We start from the raw sequence: 15,341 nt of genomic DNA, 5'->3' as shown, positions 1-15,341 counted from the left end.
CACCAATCTACATTTCCACCAACAGTGTAGGAGGGTTCTTTTTTTCCCATACCCTCTCCAGCATTTATTATTTGTAGACTTTTTAATGTTGGCCATTCTGACTGGTGTGAGGTATACCTTATTGTAGTTTTGATTTGCATTTCTCTAATAACTAGTGATATTGAACATCTTTTCATGTGCCTATTAGCCATCTGTATGTCTTCTTTGGAGAAATGTCTTTTTAGATCTTCTGTCCATTTTTGGATTGATTTTTTTTTTTTAATATTAAGCTATTTGTATATTTAATATATTTTGGAAATTAATCCCTTGTCATTTGCAAATATTTTCTCCCAGCCTGTAGGTTGCCTTTTCATTTTGTTTATGGTTTACTTTGTTGTGAAAAAGCTTTTAATTTTAATTAAGTCCCATTTGTTTATTTTCATTTTCATTTCCATTACTCTAGGAGATGGATCCAAAGAGATACTGCTGCAATTTATGTCAGACTATTCTGTATAAGTTTTCCTCTAGGATTTTTACAGTATTCAGTCTTACATTTAGGTCTTTAATCCATTATAACTTTACTTTTGTATATGGTGTTAGAGAATGCTCTAATTTCATTCTTTTACAGGTAGCTGTCTAGTTTTCCTAGTACTGCTTAGTGAAGAGACTGTCTTTTCTCTATTGTATATTCTTGCCTTCTTTGTCAAAGATTAATTGACCATAAATGTGTAGGTTTATTTCTGGACTCTCTATCCTGTTCCATTGATCTATGTGTCTGTTTTTGTGCCAGTACCATACTGTTTTGATTACTGTAGCTTTGTCATACAGTCTAAAGTCAGGGCACATGATTCCTTCAGCTCTATTCTTTCTCAAGATTCTTTTGGATATTTAGGATCTTTTGTGTTGCCATACAAATTTTAAAATTATTTGTTCTAGTTCTGTGAAAGATGCCACTGGTAATTTGATAGGGATTGCATTGAATCTGTAGCTTGCCTTCGGTAGTATGGTCTTTTCTTTTTATTAAAGATGGCTCAAATGCTTGGCAGATCTCATCATGGGGATTTTGGTTAAAATTTGATAATAAGATTGGAATAAAAATTCAGTTCCTTATTAGTGTTTAGGTAATGCCACATGCTTCAATCTATATTTGTCCATTAAATCCATGGATGGTCAACAGTGACTCTGCCATAAAAAGGTGGGGGAGGGGATATTTTTTCCTATTTATTATTTTTCCTAGTAGGTCAACATCCTCAAAATCCTTGTGGGTGGAAGATTATCAAGAAAGGATTTAAGAACATTTTGTTCTGTAGTTTTGCAATATCTTTCCTTTAAGAAAATCTCCTCAATTCATTACATAGACTTATAGTTCTTGTTTTACCTGACAAGCAGAATATCTCTATCTTCTTTTGTTTGTAGCCAACCCAGTCACCACCCCATGACCACAGGTCTTGGCATGGAAACCAGTGTGGTGTAATCAGTACCCCAGCTTTATTTATTTGTTCATGGTAGGCATGTATGTCAAGGTAGGTCAGAGTTCTTCCCAACAAGCAGGATCTCTTCTATAGGGCCACTAAATAAGCTAGGTTTAACTCTGGGAATTTAGGGCCACTAAATAAGGCAGATATTCACTTTCTACATCAGACAAGACTCTATCCAAGCAGAGAGTTGAATGTATGAGAATCATTCAGAGACAGTAAATGTTTTGGAAGCACTGGGCCACTTAGAATTCCCAGAAGCATACTGTGGCCTGTACCTCTTCTTTTGATTAAGTAAGCTACATCAATATTCTTTTAGTACACTCCCTTTTTGCTTAAATTAGTTCAAATTGTATTTCTAGCACTTGTATCCAAAATTATCATATTATATCTGCTAAAAAATTTAATTTTTCTGCATAGTTGAAAGTTTTTTTTTAATATTTAACAGCCATTTCATTTTTAATCTTATCCCTTCATATCCTGTAACCTTCTTTTCCAGTTATAATGTTTAACATTTTTCTAAATTTAATAAATTATGAGTTTTTTTAAGAGTTTGGTATGCATGGCATAGTTACTTTCAGTTATATGTACTGAAATTACATTTTCTCCATCTGACACTTTTTAACTTGTTTTTGAAAATAAATATTATATAAAGCTTTTTGGTTTTCAAATATATAAAAATGTTGTTTCCTTGAATTCTTCCCTGTTCATTTAGTTTATCTTTGGAGATTTGTGTAAATACTGTAGAGAGAAGAACATAATTCTTTATATATATATACATATATACATATATGGGGATATCTCTTCGGTATTGACTTTAAATAAGTGAATCACTTTTCTTTATGAAATAACATTTAGAATTTTCACAAGATATCTGGTTCCAGTTATTAGAGTCAGAAAACTTATTAAATTCTCCTGTATCTCAAAAATCCATGGAGTGTTCAGTGAAGAAATATGAAAGTGAATAAATCCACAGAGCTTCTGAGAATGGCAGCAGAGAAACATCAGCAGTCAAAAGATTAGAATGAATTTCAGGAAGACAGAAGACTGATGGGAGCATCTTGATGGATATATTAGAATAAAAGGAGCTATTGCTCAGTATATTCCACAGAAAAAGTTGCAGTGGAGCTAGGAGCGATTTTGCACAGTGCAGCTCGCTAGAGTTAGAAGCTAAAGAAGAGAGGGTGTGGAAGGAAGGGCAGAAATCACAATGACTGATGGAGAATCAATCTGAAAGACGTGCGTGTTCAGGCCACCCCCATTCCTGTGCATCAGGAAGTGTTGTTTGCCTCAATGTCAGATATAGATTGAGTGAGGAAGATCCATGGCTCCCAGACTGAGAGTTTGTTCACATTAGTCAGACTGGCCTTGTTTTGGTATTTGAATGTGTCTGGATTTTTCTTGTATGCCTGCTTCATACTCATGCACTGAACATATCACAGTAAAACCTCAAAACATCACATATATACACACACTGCAAACATCTCTCTTATTCAAGGAACAGGCTTGTAACATCAGAGGAAACTCCTGCCAGCCACATACTTAATCAAGTTGATTCTTAATTTTATGTTCATCAGTGACCAATTAAGGAACAGCTGATATTTTAGAAGTTCAATAGTTCAAAAGCAAAAGCGAAAGATGAACAAATGAGACAACTAATACTGAAAAAAGCAGTAAAATTCAGGTTAGAGACCAGAATGTAAACAAACAATAAACTACTACTAATTAGTATGGTCATAGATTTTAGATAAGACATTGCTTCAATGAAGTATAAACAGCCTGTTATGAATTTGGGTAAGAGTTTACTAAACATAAAATTTAAAATATGACTACTAAAAACTGTATCCAATAAAATATGCAGAATGGAAGGCAAGAAATTATTTAAGAACATAGAACTATAAAGACAAAGAGATGAAAAATGGTAGACAAAATATTGACCATCCATATTTCCATATTTTTCCACAAGAAGAATTATGAAATACTTAAATACAAGAAAAAAATGGGGAAGAAAAAGGAAAGGAAGAAATCAGCCAAAAAATAACAGAAAGGAAATTTTCAGAGCTAAAGATACAGACATATGTCCTCACTTTAGTTTCAGAGAGAAAAAGCAAATCCTGTACAAGGAAATGAGAATCATTACAAACTTCAGACTTCTCGCAGCCTGATGGGAAGGTAAGTGACAATATATCTCAACTATAGAAATTGAGCAAAATAAGATGCAGAAAGTTTACCTCCCATGCTTCCATTCTGAGGGGAAAAAAAAAAGTCATCTAAGGAAGTGTCAGACATGAGCTTCAGAAAGGAGTATACAAGAAATACCCAGAGTGGCAACCGTTAGCAGGCTTAAGGAGGAGTCACTACCTATCAGAGCATTCATGAAAGCCATTAGAGATTGACTTTGCTGATTTGAAGAAGGCATATAGTTCCTGGGACAAACAAAAAAAAAAAAAAAAAAAAAAAAAAAGGAACCAGAAAGTTAAGGAGAGAATATAGAGCTCTAAGTAAGAAAGATAGTGCAAAGCAAACTACAATGTGAAATGACTTTTTAAAAAAATATTTATGTATTTATTTACTTATTTTGGCTGCTCCAGGTCTTAGCTGCAGGACTTAGGATCTTCACTGTGGCATGCAGGATCTTTAGTTGCAGCATGCAGGCTTTTAGTTGCGGCATGCATGTGGGATCTAGTTCCCACATCAGGGATCAAACCTGGGCCCCCTGCATTGGGAGTCTTATCCACTGGACCACCAGGGAAGTCCCTGAAGTGACTTTAAATGATGAATAAAGTGTTAAAAAGAGAATGTTTTGGCATCTTGGGGTCATCCCCTTCTAGTTGCAAAAGTTCAGTGACTTGGAGCCATGACTCCTCTGATGGTCTACCTGGTTCCGAAATAAATAACACTGACATAACATTAATATGGCAAACACTAATGTCTCAGCCTTAAATTTTCAGAGTCAAGCTGTATTAAAATCAGGGAAGTCTGTAACATAACAGACATAATCTTGGAAGTCTGTAGAATGCATGTGATATAAATTGTTGACAATGTAAAGGAATGCTGAAAGAAATGCTGACAGAAATACAAAGTAGAGAAGGAAAGGAGAGAGGAAGAAAGTCAAGAGATTCTGAGGTTGATGGATGGAGAAATAGAGTTTTAAGTACATTATTTAAAATTACATAGTTGATAGAACCAATATTTATTATAAAATGAGGAGGGAAGAGGAGAGAGTTTCACTGAAGTTATTCTCCAATAAACAGTCAGAGAACACTTACAGTTGATCAATAAAGAAATAGTTGCATAATCCTATAATTAATCTAATATAGACAACCAACAGATGTACTAAAACCAGAAGCAGTCCAAAACTGTATACATGAAGAGGGAGATTGGGCCTGTGTCCTGGAGACAGGTATTCAATTGCACATCCTTCAGAAAGTGTTTGAAATGTATTTTTGTGTGTGTGTGTCCTAATTTTACAACAGTAGAAATGAAAATGAATAGTTTTTATAAAAAGAGTCCATTTTCAAATGTTTTATGTAAATGATAAAATAATTTATTTTTGCCATATGACTCTTGTTTTCAACATTTAGAGATTACATGGAAAAATCATAATAAAGGCCTTAATTTAAATTGAAAATCTACTTATTAGAAAATTCAATTAGTAAAATATTTTACTTTACATTTTATCTTTTGCATTTAGAGAAATAAAATATAAATGAAAAGAAATAAGTTGTTTAAGGCAATGTTAAACAATTTCAATGGCAAATTCAATTTATACCATGGAGTCATTACACATTTAGTGTGGGTCATGAGGTTTTCTTTACTAACATCAATATTAAATGTGAATGCCAATTTTAAGTGACAACTACGAAACACAGAAAATATTTTCATCAAAATAGAGAAGTACCTTGGATAGTTTAGAGCGATTTTCAATAAGGATTTTAAAAAAAGGATTTTCTATTTAACCACAATATTTTGTTTCCCAATCGTTCTATCTTATCAACCATTATCTATGTGTTTGTGTCCTAACCGGACACTTGTTCTGATTAGGTTTATCAGCATAAATGTTTTATCAGGTAGCTTGACAATTATCAAAATCTGCTGCCAAGAAAAAAAAAAGAGAGAGAGAGAGGAATTGGAAGGAAGAAGTGCATTATATCTGTTGCAGTCACTGAATTCTGAAAGAGCCTGAGCTCAGGAACCATGAGTGAAACCTGAGATTTCTAGCAGAGCTTCCAGAACTGGTTGACCTCATATTCTACTGCTGTTGCTGCTGCTGATGAGTGTAACACATGTATCAAAGGTCACCTGCAAAACACATACACACACTACTATACATAAGATAATCAACAAACACCTACTGTAGAGTGCAGGGAACTCTACTCCATGTGCTGTAATCACCTATATGGCAAAAGAATCTGAAGAAGAATGCATATATGTATACATATAACTGATCACTTTGCTGTATACCTGAAACTAACACAATATTGTAAATCAACTATGCTCCAATATAAAATAAAAATTAAATTAAATCTAAAAAAACTGCTGCCTAAGCATTAAAGCTGTTCCCCCAAATTAGAAAGTTTGAATAGGAGCCTTAGAAATGAATGTGAGTGCCATCTGACTTTGAGTAAAATCTGCAGCACGTGGGTTGCAGGCTCAGTTTCAGTCCTGATCCTATTGATACTGGCTGTGAACTAATCTCTCTGTGCCTCCACTCCTCCATCTATAAAATGTAGATGAGCATACAGGTAAAACCTCTATCATGACTGTATTATGAGGAATGAACAGATGACATAGGAAAAGCCCTTGAAATGGTGTCTGAGTCAGTTGATGTTTACTATAATTATTATCCACTCATTACACAAACTCATACAAAGAGGATTCACAAAGTATTACTGGATTCTACAGCATTCTCTGCTCAATTTAGAGCATGGCCCTGTGTAACTGTCCTCTTCTCTACTCTCTCCATGTGGTTGGACACATAGGGAGGAGGATACGGGGCATTACCTCATCATTGTTATAAATATCATTTTTATTTCCCCACTATTTTCTATCTAGAGGCGTCAAGTGATTTTCATGAAATTTCTCTTTTATCACTTTTTTCTTGAAAGTCATTGATGGAAGGATGGTGGGAAAAGTAGGGCTGGTATACAGGAATTTGAAATGTGGTGAGGCTCAGAGTTCAAGGTTCACAGTCCCAGGCAGGGAATCATAGAGTCCATGCTAGCCCTCTAGGCAGCACTTTCTCTAACAGCCAGGATGATTTTCCTGGCCTGCCTACAACCTTTCTCTGTTAACTTTCTCTGATATTTTCATATTCGGTATCTTGACTGCAGTATCAGTAGAGACAAGTGAGAAGCACAAGTTTTCCAAGTTGCTTATTCTATTTTATTTCAGTGTTAGCCTCTCTTCCTCTACACTTCCATCAATTCTCATGTACCCATACTTACACACACACATATGCACACACACACATATTTCCAAACCATACATGAACATACAAATATATAACATACGTGTACTCATAGCCAGAAATTCTATGTCAGTCTTATAAACTTCTTGTATTAGTTTCCTACTGCTGTTGTAAAAAATTATCACAAACCAGAGTTCCCTGGTGATCTAGTGGTTAGGATTTGGCGCTCTTATTGTGAAGGCCTGGGTTTCATCCCTGTTCAGGAAACTGAGATCCCTCAAGCTGCTTGGTGCAGTTAAAAACAATTTTTTTTTTTATCACAAACTTACTGTCTTAAGCCACCAGAAATTTCTTCTCTTACTGTTCTGGATACCAGAAGTCTGAAATCAGTTTCATTGGCCTTAAATCAATGTATTGCCAGAGCTGCACTTTCTCAGGAGACTTCAGGGGAGAACACATTTATTGCCTCTTCCAGCTTTCAACTTCTCAGCTGCTGGAATCCTTGGTTTACAGCCACCTCACTCCAAGATCTGCCTCCGTGGTCACAGTGCCTTCTACCCTTCTGTTTGAAATCTCCCTCTGCTTCCATCTTACAAAAACACTTGTGAGTACACATAGCATCTACCTAGATAATCTCCCTATTTCATGATCCTGAACTTCACCAGATCTGCAAGTTAATTTTTGCATAAAGTAAAATTTACAGGTTCTAGAGGTTAGGACATGGATATCTTATGGGGCTATTAACTCTGCCTACCACATTTCCTTCCTTTTGGATCTTCTTGGTATTAATAGCATTACTTTCTTCCCAGTGACATAAACTGGAAACTTCACTATAATCACTGTCTCTTCTTTTTGACATCCCTCCATATAATAAGGGATATTGCTGACATCCCTCAATATAACAAGCCCTCCTCCCTACCAATGGCTCTAAAACGTACATCATTCTCTCTATGTGCACTACCACCATTGCAGAGATTTGAATTACTCTCATCTGTATAATTTCAATAACCAAATTAATATTCCTGCCTCCAAGTCCTCCCTCTTTTGTCCATCCTCTACATGGTTTCCAAACTATTGAAAAATATATATATAATTATGTGTTTGCTCGACTTAAAAATGTCAGTGTTCTCCACTGTTGGCAGGATATATCTAGATACATTAATGACCTTGGTCTAGAGGCTAGCAACTAGTTTCCATTAACTATGTGTCAAATGTGTGTTTTGTACTATTAAGCATGCCAGTTCTGCCAACCAGAAAGCTCTTCTCCTTTTGTGAAGTGGAATTTTCTTCTTAGCTTTTAGCATCCACATTGTATATCTCCAATATTTCTTCTGTGACTATTTTTCTGAATCACTCGGGCAATGTATTCCTCAAATATTCTTTAGCTCTTGGTTTCTAACTCTTAATAGAGCACTGGCATTACTACTAATATCATAGAATTGTAACTACCTATTCATAATCTTTCTACATTATTAGATTACAATATCTTACTAAACTTTGTTTTCCTATTGCCTAGCAGAATGTCACTGTAGAATGGGACCTCAATAAACATTATGTGAATCAATAAGGACATGCTGAGTTGCTCAATAGCTGTACATCATAGGATGTATCCCCAAACTCAGCACACTTTGAACTTCAGGGCAGATAAAATAAACATAGTTGTCACTAACAAAAAGACTAGGTTATGTCACGTTATGTAACATAAAGACTATGTAGCTGAAATAACAAATTATCCTGAAATATAAGTGGCTTAAAAAAAGAAAAGCTTGAAGATGGCCGAGTAGGAGTACGTGCGCTCTCTTCCTCTTGCAAGAGCACCGGAATTACAACTAACTGCTGAATAATCATCAACAGAAAGACACTGGAACTCACCAAAGAAGACACCCCACATCCAGAGACAAAGGAGAAGCCAGAAGGGTAGAAGGCACTGGTAGGAGGGGTGCAATCGCGTTAAAATCAAATCCCATAAATGCTGGGTGGGTGACTCACAAACTGGAGAACAGTTATACTGCAGAAGTCCACCCACTAAAGTGAGGGTTCTGAGCCCCACATCAGGCTTCCCTACCTGGCAGTCCAGCAACAGGAGGAGGAATCCCCAGAGAATCAGACTTTGAAAGCCAGCAGGATTTAATTGCAGGATCTCCACAGGACTGGTGGAAACAGAGACTCTGCTCTTGGAGGGCACACACAAAAAATGTGCTCACCAGGACCCAGGGGGAAGGAGCAGTGACCCCACAGGAGACTGAACCAGACCTATCTTCTGGTGTTAGAGGGTTGCCTGCAGAGGTGGGGGGGGGCAGCTGTGGCTCACCAAGGAGGCAGGGGCACTGGCAGCAGGGGTTTTGGGAAGTGCTTATTGGTATGAGCCCTTCCAGAGTCCGCCATTAGCCCCACCAAAGAGCCTGTGGGCTCCAGCACTAGGTGGCCTCAGGCCAAACAACCAACAAGTTGTGAACACAGCCCCACCCACTAGCAGACAAGCAGATTAAAGTTTTACTGAGCTCCACCCACCAAATTGGATTAAAGCTTTACTGAGCTCCACCCACCCAGCCCTACCCACCATCAGTCCCTCCCATCAGGAAGCACACAGGAGGCTCCTAGATAGCTTCCCCCACAAGAGGGCAGACAACAGAATCAAGCAGTATCAGCAGTATTTCGTCTTGTGGAACTGAAAACCACAGCCACAGAAAGATAGAGAAAATGAAAAAGCAGAGGACTTTGTACCAGATGAAGGGACAGGATAAAGCCCCAGAAAAACAACTAAATGAAGAGGAGATAGGCACCCTTCCAGAAAAAGAATTCAGAATAATGATAGTGAAGATGATCCAGGACTTTGAAAAAAGACTGGATGCAAAGATCAAAAAGTTTACCAAAGACCTAGAAGAATTAAAGAACAAACAAACAGAGATATGCAACACAATAACTGAAATGAAAAATACACTAGAAGGAACCAATAGCAGACTAACTGAGGCAGAAGGGCGAATAAGTGACCTGGAAGACAGAATGGTGATCATCACTGATGCAGAAAAGAATAAAGAAAAAAGAATGAAAAGAACTGAAGACAGCCTAAGAGACCTCTGGGACAATGTTAAACACACCAACATTCGCATTATAGGTGTCCCAGTAGGAGACGAGAGAGAGAAAGGACCTGAGAAAATATTGGAAGAGATTATAGTTGAAAACTTCCCTACCATGGGAAAGGAAATAGCTACCCAAGTCAAGGAAGCGCAGGGAATCCCAGGCAGGATAAATCCAAGGAGAAACACGCCAAGACATATAGTAGTCAAACTGACAAAAATTAAAGACAGAGAAAAGTTATTAAAAGCAACAAGGGAAAAATGACAAATAACATACAAGGGAACTCCCATTAGGTTAACAGCTGATTTCTCATTAGAAACTCTGCAAGCCAGAAGGCAGTGGCATGATATATTTCAAGTGATGAAAGGGAAGAACCTACAACCGAGAATACTCTACCCAGCAAGGATCTCATTCAGATTCGACAGAGAAATCAAAAGATTTACAGACAAGCAACAGCTAAGAGAATTCAGCACCACCAAACCAGCCCTACAACAAATGCTAAAGGAACTTCTCTAGGCGGGAAACATAAGAGAAGAAAAGCACCTACAGAAACAAAAACAAAACAATTAAGAAAATGGTACTAGGAACATACATATCAATAATTACCTTGAATGTAAATGGACTAAATGCACCAACCAGATGATACAGACTGGTTGAATGGATACAAAAACAAGACCCATATATATGCTGGCTCCAAGAGACCCACTTCAGACCTAGGGACACATACAGACAGAAAGTGAGGGGATGGAAAAAGATATTCCATGCAAATGAAAACCAAAAGAAAGCTGGAGTAGCAATAGTCACATCAGATAAAATAGACTTTAAAATAAAAAATGTTACAAGAGACAAGAAAGGACATTGCATAAAGATCAAGGGATCCATCCAAGAAGAGGAGATAACAATTATAAATATATATGCACCCAATATAGGAGCACCTCAATACATAAGGCAAATGCTAACAACTATGAAAGAGGAAATGCAAGGCAGAAATAGAGACACAGGTGTAGAGAACAAACACATGGACGCCAAGTGGGGAAAGCGGGGAGGGTTGGGGGGGAATGAATTGGGAGATTGGGATACCAAATTGTATACTCTAAATATATTCTGTTTATTGTCTGTTAACTGTATCTCAATAAAAGTTCTTAAAAAAATGGATCAAGATTTGAATAGATATTATTCCAAAGAAGAAAAAACAAATAGCCAATGAGCACATGAAAAGATGCTCAACAAAAAAAAAAAGAAAGAAAGAAAAGCTTATGCCTTGTTAGTGCAAACTTTGATGAGGTTGAATAATTTTTCAGGGCAGTTTTCTACTAAATGGTATCTCAGGAGATCTAGTTGATTTTCATACTGCGATTTCTTCATCACAAAGTGTGGCTTTCAGAATACTGCAAAAGGAAAAGAAAAGAAGGCTGCATAAGGATGTTACACAGCCTCAGTCCCAAAGTGACACCTCTTCCTTCCGCTATGTCTATTGACCACGATGAGTCATACCACCTAACTACAAGTAGACTGCGAAGAATGGTCTTCCATGTGTCCAGACCAGAGGGGTCAACCAGAAAAGGCCAAAATCTCTACTATCCGTGCTCTTTAATTAGCCTCCAAAGAGTTCTGAATCGACCTTCAGACTTTACCCTATTTTTACCTTCCTCTCTTCCTTCTCCTCTTCAAAATAATTAACCCACATAGACAAGGATTATGTCAGTAACAGGAAGATCCATTACTAAACAAATGGTGGAAAATAGTTAAGGCTGGTAGCTCTTAATATCATTATTTGGGGGACTTCCCTGGTGGCACACTTGTTACGAATCTGCCTGCAAATGCAGGGTACACGGGTTCGAGCCCTGGTCTGGGAAGATCCCATATGCTGCAGAGCAACTAAGCCCGTGTGCCACAACTACTGAGCCTGCACTCTAGAGCCCTCGAGCCACAACTACAGAACCCGTGTGCTGCAACTACTGAAGCCCACATACCTAGAGCCTGTGCTCCGCAATAAGGGAAGCCACCAAATGAGAAGCCCATGCACCACAATGAGGAGTAGGCCCCACTCACCGCAACTAGAGAAAGCCCATGGGCAGCAACAAGACCCAACACAGCCAAAAATAAATAAATAAATAAATTTAATAATAATAATTAGATACAATATTAAAAAAAATCATTTTTCTTTTTACTCTAGCAAACCATTCTGCAATTTGAAAGTATACTCAATTATACATGTTTTAAAAGAGTATAAGCATGCTGCCCTTTTATTAAAAGGGATTTTTGTTTATTTCTTGAAAATTATTTCTCTCAACTGTAGCTTTCATCCTATGATCTAATGAACATAAATTGGATTTTTCTTTTTTTGGCTTGATGCTAAATAACTTAAATAGTCAAAACTCTTTAGGAGAATGTATTCAGAAGATTTCTTTGGGAAGATGACTAAGAGAATCAACAACATTGTAACAACAAATTTAATAAGTTATGGAATTTTGGTCTGTGGATGCAACTCAGAGCAGCTTCACATCAACAATGTAGAGCCTCACCTTTCAGAACTCTTACTAAAAGTTGACATACTTTCCACAATCCTTAAGAAATCTTTGAGAAAGAGGCCATTTGCTTTAAAACATTCAAGGATACAGGATACAGAAAGTATTTTCTCCAGCCCATTTTTTACTATGAATAATAAACTGTATGCTTTAACAAGGGTATAATTCTCATCGCATTAGATAAATATGCTAAAAATGAATAATATATATGAAATTTGGATATATCCGATGTCAACAAGAAAATTTCCTCATGGATGTATTATGAGAGCAGAAAGTTTAACTTGGTCTAAAAAAATAACCTACAAACTTCTACAATGAAAAACACAAAAACAAACAATGAGAAAATAGAAATAGACATAAAATAGCAACTAAACAAAATCCATGGCCATAAACATTATTTGTTTTAAAAAGCAGTTTTCTACTGTTTATTCCACTAGAAATTTTACATATTTTTATTTAATAAAAATTTATTAAATGTTTAATCTATTTGAATTCCTCAAAATGTGTGATCTAAAAGTGAGTGAGGAAAGTTCTTGCTCTCAGGGGACTTGCAGGTTCCAGTATAGAAGAGACTATGTTTTGAGTGTTTGTGTGTATCCCTCTTCTGGGACCTATGGTATAGATGCACAAAAAATATCTGAATATATGTAGAGCTTAGAGAAAATTTATAAATAGGATTCTTGAGATGAATATACTAAATAAGTCTTAGAATTTAATCACATCTGAGAGACAAGAGGTGTTGATTAAATTTCACATTAAGGTGTAAATATTCTAGTCACAGATTGTTGGATATGCACAGAAGACCTGAGAGAAAATTCTTAAAATAGAGTCAGTGGGCACGAAGAGTAGAGGCAAAGGAAAGCAACACCAGGGAAAGTTACAGACAGAAGTTGTATGTGATGACAAGTATCCCCTGTTTTACCTTTTCTCCTTAGGCTAGGCCTAATGCAAATACTGGATAGAAGATAGATTATGATATTGCATTATAAATATAATATTGACAAATCTTATCACAAAACAGGCAGTAATTTAGCAAAGACACCAAACAGGATACCTAATTCATGAACTGGTCGAAATACAAAGTTGAGCAATAAATCAGAATTTTCAAACTTGGTCTATAATTCTGGAAGTATAGGGAAAAGACAGAGTAAATACTGGAGGTTCTCATTTTTTCACTGGTACCTAACAGATTGTAGAAAACATTTGTTGATAGTTACTTACCTGTGGTATTTTTCTACCTTCCATTTTCTATCCCTCTCCTATTCTATTCCTCTTCCTTCATTAATCCAATATTTATAGAGTGCCTACTGGGTACCAGGCACTGTTTAGGGCACAGATGATAAATACAGCAGTGCCTGGAGTTGACAAGATTCTTCCCCTTGTGATCTGTGGATTTCATTCTAGGGAGGAGACAGACAATAAACAAATATACGGACAATATACTCAGGCAAGTGATAAGTAGAATGAAAGAAAGCAAAACAGGAAAAAAAGGGGGGGCAGTAAGTATGAAAGTGGCAGTGGATTTACTCTTTTATAGGAATACACAGTGAAAGCCTCTCTGGTTAGGCGACATTTGCAGATAACTAAAGGAACTGAAGGAGCTCTTTGGTGAAGTCCCTGGAGGAAGACGAACTATAGGAGTGTTTTGCATTTTTTGTGTTTACTGAATCACACCAAGAGGAGGACAGAGTGCCTGGAGCTAGAGGAGCAATGGGAATGGAGATGGGGATTGAGGAGAGCGAGAAAGTTCTTTCACACCAGAACTATAGAGAGAGTTCTTGTAGGGCTACATACGCCATTGAAAATCTCCTGCCTTAAACCAGATTGAGCTAGGGATCCACAGCAGAATTTTGAGCGATAGTGATGTGACTGACAATGTGTTTTCTTAAAGAAATCACTCAGTTGTTTATGTGGAGAGTAGATTGCAGGGGGCAAGAGTGGGGGCACGGAGGGGACATGTCAGTAACTAGCCACAATAATTCAGCTGAAAGACCATGGTGGCTTACAACAATGGTAGCAGTGGTGTATGGATTCTGATTTTTTTTTAATATGGAACCCAGGAATTTCTGCTAGATTGGCCATAGGGTTTTTCATGTCCAGTATTTTTACCGTAAATTTCCTTGCCATAAACATCTTTGCTGTGTATCCAATTGCCCATTGAGCAATTCTTCTGTGAAAGATGAAATAACTGGTTGCAAGTTTTTGTTTCAACAGTTGGATTCCAACTGGTTGAAATGTATTAGCATTTATGAAGCAGACAGATGACAACGATTTGCCCCAAGAGTTGTTTTCTTATTTTGAAACACAATACTCTGGAGGAGAAAGTGGCTGAGGACCTCAAAGGTGCAGAGTTGAAACCACATTTCCCATAGAACTTTGGAACATCTAACAACAGACATGTGACAAAACGCCAAGAACAAAAAACAGTGTAGAAGATTTCATAATGCAACACAAGTTCAGTTACAAACATGCATCCTAGTATTTGGAAAATGATAGCTCTCTTAATGAAGAAATTTTAGCAAAAAAGAAAAAGTGTGATGCCAAAGGAAGAGGTAAATTAACAAACTAAAAAAAAAAAAAAAGAATAAGTATAAAATACTATGAATGAAAGATTGGGAAGACAAGTCCTTAGGTACAACTCAGAAAATAAAGTCAGTTATTTTGCAGAATTTCCATGAATTTAATAGACTTTAAAAGTAGGTGGCCTGTATTCTAATTCTGTAACCACCTAGCTATGTGACCTTAGCAAAATAACTAACCTCTTTATGTCTCATTTTTTTCATCTAGAGATCTAGGGTAATGATAATAATAGGACTTACCTCATAGAGTTGTTGTGAGTCATCAATGAGTTAACAAATTACACTTACAACA

Source organism: Hippopotamus amphibius, chromosome 3 (genome assembly GCF_030028045.1).
Source record: "Hippopotamus amphibius kiboko isolate mHipAmp2 chromosome 3, mHipAmp2.hap2, whole genome shotgun sequence".
NCBI lineage: Eukaryota > Metazoa > Chordata > Mammalia > Artiodactyla > Hippopotamidae > Hippopotamus > Hippopotamus amphibius.
The sequence above is the reverse complement of the archived record's forward strand: the minus strand, read 5'-3'. Positions refer to the sequence as shown.